Source organism: Amblyomma mixtum, chromosome 3, assembly GCF_055824585.1.
Source record: "Amblyomma mixtum isolate Tamu chromosome 3, ASM5582458v1, whole genome shotgun sequence".
Classification (NCBI taxonomy): Eukaryota; Metazoa; Arthropoda; class Arachnida; order Ixodida; family Ixodidae; genus Amblyomma; species Amblyomma mixtum.
This window is the reverse complement of record NC_143014.1, coordinates 242,526,059-242,533,969: the sequence shown is the minus strand read 5'-3', so window position 1 is coordinate 242,533,969 and position 7,911 is coordinate 242,526,059. Positions and strand designations below refer to the sequence as shown.

The 7,911-nt window shown below is 42.8% G+C and overlaps 1 protein-coding gene across 4 annotated transcripts in view; it reads left to right on the top strand.

Annotated features, from left to right (window-relative positions):
* The first annotated feature begins 256 nt into the window (after positions 1-256).
* LOC149354198 (sodium-coupled monocarboxylate transporter 2-like) overlaps positions 257-7,911 on the top strand; it is a 68,428-nt gene continuing 60,773 nt past the window's right edge. For 2 of the 4 annotated variants that reach the window (XM_089583158.1, XM_089583157.1), the window contains exons 1-2: positions 257-277; positions 709-964. The gene's annotated coding sequence lies outside the window, so the exon portion shown is untranslated. Of the gene's footprint in view, positions 278-708; positions 965-7,911 lie in introns of those variants that run through there. The other 2 variants (XM_089583160.1, XM_089583159.1) reach the window with 2 other exon arrangements.

Here is a 7,911-nt window from a genome sequence, read left to right as displayed (position 1 = left end):
CATAGGAAATGCACTAGGCGTAACGATAAACAAATGAAAGAAGGTACCAACAGTGTTTTCACGTGAGTCGTACTTTATCGACCATTCGCGCAGCACATGGGGTGACGCCCAAGTGGTGATAAACCTAGATAACCCTATCAAACTGAAGGCGTGGCCAGGGATGATTTGTTTGTCATGATATCAATAGCTCATTCATCTGAGGTAGTCTCCAGAGTTCGAAGATATATCCAGTTTCGTCAAAATCGAGGCATCCTGCATCCCAGGTTGATGAATGCAGGTAAGAAACATAGACATTGCTATATGACAATATGGACACAGCTGCAGGAAGGCACTGTGAAACATGGCATGCTATAGAATTTGGGGTCTAACGCTGTGATGTTGCACCAAACTGTGAGAGATCTAGTGGCGGGCTCCAAATTGATTCCTACCCTCCGAGATTCTTCAAGCTCTTCTGACATCACAAAGCTCACCGACGGATCTGCACGTCAACTCCATCGAAATGCTCACGGCGCGGCTTGGATTATCTCACGGCTTCGTCCTGAGCAGCAGAACACCTTAGCCACTGCAGCATTCTCCGGGCTGAATTGCCAAGCAGGTAGCGCGGTTGTTTCCCAAAGTTTTGCGAGAACTGTCTTTAAGTCTATACTTCGGCTGCGGTGGTGGCAGAGAGCGGTTCGCAGCCTAATTGCTCCGTACTACTGGTTGCAGGTTGTTGACTGCGCGACGGATTTCTCCTTCGCCTGGAATTCCCAAGACTGTGGGGCCTGCAGAAACCTTATTTGAACTGATCGGCTGTGGATGCACGGCATTTCGTTTCCTCAAGCAACTACCGCTGCTAGCGTCACCAGGCTGCTATCACCGGAAAGATTTGTGCCGCTCCTGTCACGCCCACTGCTCATCACTTCGGCTGCGGTGGTGGCAGAGAGCGGTTCGCAGCCTCATTGCTCTGTACTACTGGTTGCAGGTTGGTGCATTCGCCTTTACATTTTCAGTCTTGGTCGTACCCTGCTGCCACCGCTGCCGAAAGTGTCTTGCTTTGTGCTGTGCCTTTTTGACTTGTTGGCCCCTGTTAGATAAGACATGGCTGGCCGCGATAAAATATGTGCGGCATGTTCGAAAGCAATTCCAGCCAAAGGCCGTGTAATGGAATGCTCTGAATGTAGCAACTTGTTCCACCTAGGAAAATGCTCTGGGGTGTCGGAAGCTGCTGCCAAGGGAAAGGCTGAGGCTTTCTTCGAGGTCTGGAAATGTGGCACATGCTATTCGTCACGCCTGAGAGGGGCGGGAGGCGGCAAGGAGGGAGACGAAGTCAATATACCTGTCATTCTCAGTGCTATCCTTGCGAGACTTGAGAAACTTGAACATCTTCCAGAAAAAGTTGACAATATTGAGAAGTCGATCAATATAATGTCAGAGAAATATGATGAAGTGTTAAAAACAATGGCTAGACAAGAGGCAGAGATTAAGGAACTTCGAAAGCGAGTTGTTGTCCTTGAAAGTTGTAGCAACAATGAGGAAGTGAATCATCTGAAGGTCACTGTGAACGATTTGGAGTGGAGGAGTAGACGGCAAAATTTGGTATTCCATGGCATTTCGGAGTCAGATGGTGAGAATTTGCTTGAAAAAGTTAATGATGTGGCCCACTCAATTGAGCTTCCTGAGCTGTGCGAAGGGGATGTGGATGCCGTACACAGGCTTCCCGCGAAACAAGGCAAAGTTCCAGGTGTGCTAGTTCGTTTCACTTCCCAGAAGCTCAGCGATCAATGGTTTTTGAAAGGCAAATCACTAAGAACGTCTGACTCTGAGGTCTCAATCATAGAAAACCTGACTCGGTTGAACAGAGTCAGCTTCTCGATTATGCGAAGAAATGGGCTGATGCGAATGCCTACTAGTATGCCTGGCACCGGAACAACAAAGTGCTTTTACGAAAGGCGAACGGGGAACTGGCACACTTGATTCGATGCGATGACGATTTGAGGAAGCTGTTGCAGTGAGTCACTGCTCTTGATTGTAATCAGTCCCTTCTATATGGGTGATACCTCTCGCCGAATGATATTAATAATGAGGTTCAGGGTCAGTCTAACCATTTTTCAGCGCTATGTTTGAATATTCAGTCTGTTCGCGATAAACATGACATGTTACGTGCATTCCTTGAACAGTTCAAATTCATGTTCTCTGTGGTAATGCTTACTGAGACATGGGTCAAAGACAAAGTTGATTGTCCTGAGCTGCTCAACTATCAGTCTTACTTCCTAAACAGAACAAGCAGAAGAGGTGGAGGCGTTTCTTTGTTTGTGCTTGATAGTGTTCAGTGTGAAAGGGTTGATGAGATTACTTCGGTTACACCTGATTATGAGGTGCTCTCAGTTTGTAGCAATAAGACCCTCTTCACTGTTGTGTATCGCCCCCCGAATGGTTATGTGGAGAACTTTTTTCAATATATGGAGCATGTTTTTCAATTTGCCACTGAATATAATTACACTGCATATATAGGTGGTGATTTCAATGTCGATATGCATGAAAATACACCCAGAAAGTCACGACTATTATTACTAATGGAATCATATTGTCTTGTAAACGTTGTGGCATTACCTACACGCATAACACCCACTACGGCAACACTTCTTGATTTGCTGATTACAAATAACGCAACTAATGTGCTCTCAACGGGGGTTATTAATTATGCTATTAATGACCACCTGCCTGTTTACATCGTGTGTAATAGTGTGCCTGTATTAAAATCAAACTGTAAACAAACAAATGTAAAAATACAGCAGATCACCTCAACGACGTTAGAAACATTTCGACGCAAAATAATGAACGTCAACTGGGAACCAGTTTTTGCTGCATTGACTGCTGACATAGCGTTTAGTTGTTTTCTGAAGATATTCGCTTGTATATATCGTAACAGTTTTCCGTACAAAGATGTAAAGAAACCAAAACGAGCTCGTAAACCCTGGATTACCTCGAATATTCTTCGAATGATTGCCAGGAAAAATTCCCTCTACCAGAAATTCTTACAAAGTCGCAGTCCAGAATCGTGGGCAACGTTCAAGAGGTACCGAAACAACCTGAACTTAACTTTAAGAAAAGCGAGGAATGCTTATCAACTTAACATTTTCGCTGGTTTGACCGATGAAAAGAAAGTTTGGAATAGGTTGAATCGAGTCTTGAACCCTAACTCTACAAATACAATTGACAGTATTACAATAGAAGGCATTAGTTATAGCGGACTCGCACTCTCAAATAAGTTTAATAGCTATTTCAGTGGACTTGTTTATAGTGAACACAACAATATGGCATTGGATTATATTACTAATCATACAAGTAACAGTATTTTTATAACATGTTGTGACTAATATATATATAAAGGCATGAACAATGCAAACAGTGAAGATGCTTTTGAACTGAAAATGAAACCTGTTATGTACGTCTTGGACATTATCTGCCCAATTTTAACCTATATTTATAACTTGTCTTTGACTACCGGCATTTTCCCTTTGGACATGAAAATAGCAAAAGTAGTTGTTCTTTATAAAGGTGGTTCGAAAAACGATCTTGGTAATTATAGACCAGTGTCTATATTGCCTATTTTTTCTAAGGGCTTGGAAAATACAATACATGTACGACTTTCCAATTTTCTTGAAAAATACAACGTGATAACTCCAAGACAGTTTGGATTTAGACCTAAGTCCTCTACTGAAATGGCTCTCCTGCAGCAAAAAGAAATAATTCTAAATAACATTGAATGTAAACAAATAACCCTTCGAATATACATAGACTTCTCCAAAGCCTTCGATAGGATTCATCACGAAACTCTTCTGAAACTTTCTGCAGCATACGGTGTCCGGAACAAGGCACTATCTCTTATCACCAGCTATTTAACTGACCGATATCAGTACGTTTCTATAGATAATCATCGCTCTACTTGTAATAAAATAAAGCATGGTGTACCTCAAGGAAGTATCCTTGTTCCCTTATTATTTAGTGTATATATTAATGATTTAGTACCGATTGACTCCGAAACAGAATACGTAATTTACGCTGACGACACTACTTTATTTCTGTCCGGTACCAACGCGAATGATATAGTAGAAAAGGCGAACAGCGTGTTGGGTAAACTTAACACATGGTTTGAAAAAATTCCCTACTAATAAACACGTAAAAAAAAGGCGATATTTTTTAGAGCTAAAAATGTCAAATGGGCTGTACATACAGATTTAGTAATGGGTGGTAATATGATAGAAATAACTAATGTTGTAAAAACACTTGGCGTTCACTTCAATGAATTTATGTTATGGGACTACCACATCGAGCAAATGGAGAGTAAGCTAGCTCGCGTTGTCGGCATACTCAGAAGGTTAAAGTGCATGATGCCTACTAGCACAAAACTTGTTATTTACCATGCCCTCTTTGACTCTCATGTTAAATATTGTCATTTGGTTTGGGGTACAACGACGCAAACTAATATTCAGAAGGTTTTAACATTACAAAAAAATGCAGTCAGAGCAATTGCGGGTGCTACATACTTAGCACATACGAGTGCTCTATTTGCAAATTACCGCATTATGGATGCAAGGGTTATTCATCAGTACCGTGTAATTCAGCAGTACAAATCTCAGGTACATAGTGACACCACATTTTTTGCTGACCTTGCGAATTTACGGGAAAATACCGCTGTTCACAACACACGACTCTACGAATAATGGTATGTACCTTGTCCACGCACAAATTACGGTTTTGAAACTCCCAGGTATGCGTTACCGTCTTTCCTCAACAGAAACACTTTCACTAATCTATCCATTCTTTCCGTTTCATATAACGCTGTCAGAAATATGTTCTTACAAAAGAACGAATAATATCCAACTGTATAATAAACAAAGTATCCATGTGCTGTGATTAAACTATCATTTGCGTGGGTGTAACAGCACAGAGACTATTCTGGTGATCTGTTATGGAGATATTGTACATATTTGTTATTTCATGCATTCTCTTGTTATTGTTTTACTGCTGTCTGTCATCGCCGTGCCAAGCCGCTACGGGAGATGGGAGCTCTGTCAAGCCGCGTGCGCGGCTTTCTTTCCCTTCTCCTCAGCCATTGTACATGACTGAAATAAATGCACTGAACTGAACTGAACTAAAAAGCGTTGCATTATCACGCCATAAAAAGAAGCAGTTTGTGCATTAGAAATAGCAGGAAGACAAATCTATTTTCACTTAGACTTCTTGCTCAATTTATCAAATAACTCATTTCCTTCAGTTGGTCGCACAAATCATTTGTCTTCGTACCTCGATATAGCTGAGAAAGCCGATGACCTTCGTTAATATGAGCCCGCACCTGCTTATTAGCCCACGGCTTATCTACTCCACATTTCTCTTATCATTTTGAACGACACATGGCGAATAAAGAATGTAGTGGTCTCATATCTGAAAAGCTTCCAGAGGCTGTGAATATTCGTGAATAAGGAGCGGTCTGCAAGTTGTTCAGAAACACGTATAAGTATGGTCTGAGTTGGTTAAAGTTCTTCTTATTATAATTAATTGGAACCGAATTTTGAACTTTTGCGGCTTTTCAGTGAACATTGTCAGCAACTAAGCAAACAAGAGAAGGGGAAGAATGAGGGGCTCGTTATAAATATGAAAGAAGCCAACAGCCACAGAAACCAAGGGGCACAGGGGATTTTTTAATTAATTTATTTATTTTGTGGTGTTCATCAATTTATAATATTACTGAATATGTTATCGCTCAAAGCTCGGGCCTCGGTTCAGGTAGCCTTGACGCCATAGGAAGCATAAGAGGGTTCTCACGCAGCTTCCACCCTCTCCGTTCGATGACGTTCTACGTCACACCTGCGGTAACTCAGGACGTTCCAGGTCCGCCGCTTATGAACTTGGGTGGCGCTGATGAACACTCTCAAGGTTAGGTTACTTGTAAAACATAAATACCCCCGAAGGCAGAAGAATTGACAGCCGTCGCCGTAGCTCAGAGGTAGAGCACCGGACGCGTAATTCGGAGGTCGTGGGTTCGGATCCCACCGGCAGCATGTGGTTGTTTTTTCTTCTGGTTTTCTAATCAATTAGCTTTGAGCGATAACATATTCAGTAATATTATAAATTGATCAATACCACAAAATAAATAAATTAATTAAAAAATTCAGGGGTCACTTTGACTGTCTAAAGTGGGTAGAGGCGGAAGCGTTTTCCGCACCACCTTCGCTGTTTCTGTGGCACTGGTGGCGTCACATGTAATTGAGTACTAATTACTAAGTGATGACAAATCACTAATTAATGGTTAATTACTGATTAATGCCTGAATACTAATTAACTGCTAATTAATGACGCTTAAGCTTCGCCTTTAGGAGTGGAACGCGACAGCGCGTTGTAGCGCTGCCAGGGAGTCCACGGAACGCACCCCCCGTTCGGCGCGATGCCTTGCCCTTTGAACGCAACGCTTTTTGAGGAAAGGAAATGGCGCAGTAATTCTCTGTCATCTCGGTGGACACCTGAACCGCACCGTAGAGGAAGGGAGGAAGTGGCAGTGAAAGAAGATAGATAAAGAGGAGCCGTAATGAAGAAAATGAAAATTGTATTTGAGAAAAGGAAATTACGCAGTAACTGTGTCACAAAATTCAGGGGGGCACTTTTTTGACCTAAAGTGTGGTCACTGATGTGTGGTTAAGATGTTAAGCTTCGCCCCTAAGAGTGGAACGCGACAGCGTCTTGCAACGCTGCCAAGGAGTCCATAGAACGCCATCGGCCATTCGGTTCTACGCCTCGCTCGTCGGTAAATTGGTTTTTGAGGAAAGGAAATGTATCTGTCTCTCATTTGTCGGTGGACACCTAAACCTCGCCGGAAGGGAATGGAGGAGGATGAGAGTGAGTGAAGACACCGTATTCACTAGACGCGCCTTTGTTCATTCCAAACCATCGAGCTGGCATGGCGGAGTGGATAGCATGCTCGTCTCTCACGCCGAAGACCGGGGTTCGATTCCTGAGCTCGACCAATTTCTTAATCGGTTTTATTTATTTATATGACCTGACTAGTAAAGCTAATTAGGCTAATTGGGTAATTAAGCAATTAACTAAGCTCAGTCCCACTTACTTGGAGCATCACTATACGATCCCTTCAATTGTTTGCATGGTTACTAGCCAAAGTACAATTGGCCCCGTTTGAAATTCGCGCACTGTGACGTCACGACCGTTTCCACCAATTGAAAAGCGTGACATTTTCTGTCGACAACTGCTGCTCACAACGATGAGACATTAAAGGCTGCCGCCTTAAAAATCCCCTGTGCCCCTTGGTTTCTGTGGCTGTTGGCTTCTTTCATATTTATAACGAGCCCCTCATTCCCCTTCTCTTGTTTGCTTAATTGCTTAGCGAGGGCCTCGGTTCTGGCAGCCTTGACGCCATAGGAAGCATAAGAGGGTTCTCATGCAGCTTCCACCCTCTCCGTTCGATGACGTTCTACGTCACACCTGCGGTAACTCAGGACGTTCCAGGTCCGCCGCTTATGAACTTGGGTGGCGCTGATGAACACTCTCAAGGTTAGGTTACTTGTAAAACATAAATACCCCCGAAGGCAGAAGAACTGACAGCCGTCGCCATAGCTCAGAGGTAGAGCACCGGACGCGTAATTCGGAGGTCGTGGGTTCGGATCCCACCGGCGGCATGTGGTTATTTTTTCTTCTGTTTTTCTAATCAATTAGCTTTGAGCGATAACATATTCAGTAATATTATAACTTGATCAACACCACAAAATAAATAAATAAATTAAAAAATCCCCTGTGCCCCTTGGTTTCTGTGGCTGTTGGCTTCTTTCATCATTGCCAGCAACTATCTTTTATACACATGCAAGGAATTGTAGTAAAAAACACAGAATACAACCTGGCTCATCGCTAAGCAATATAAGT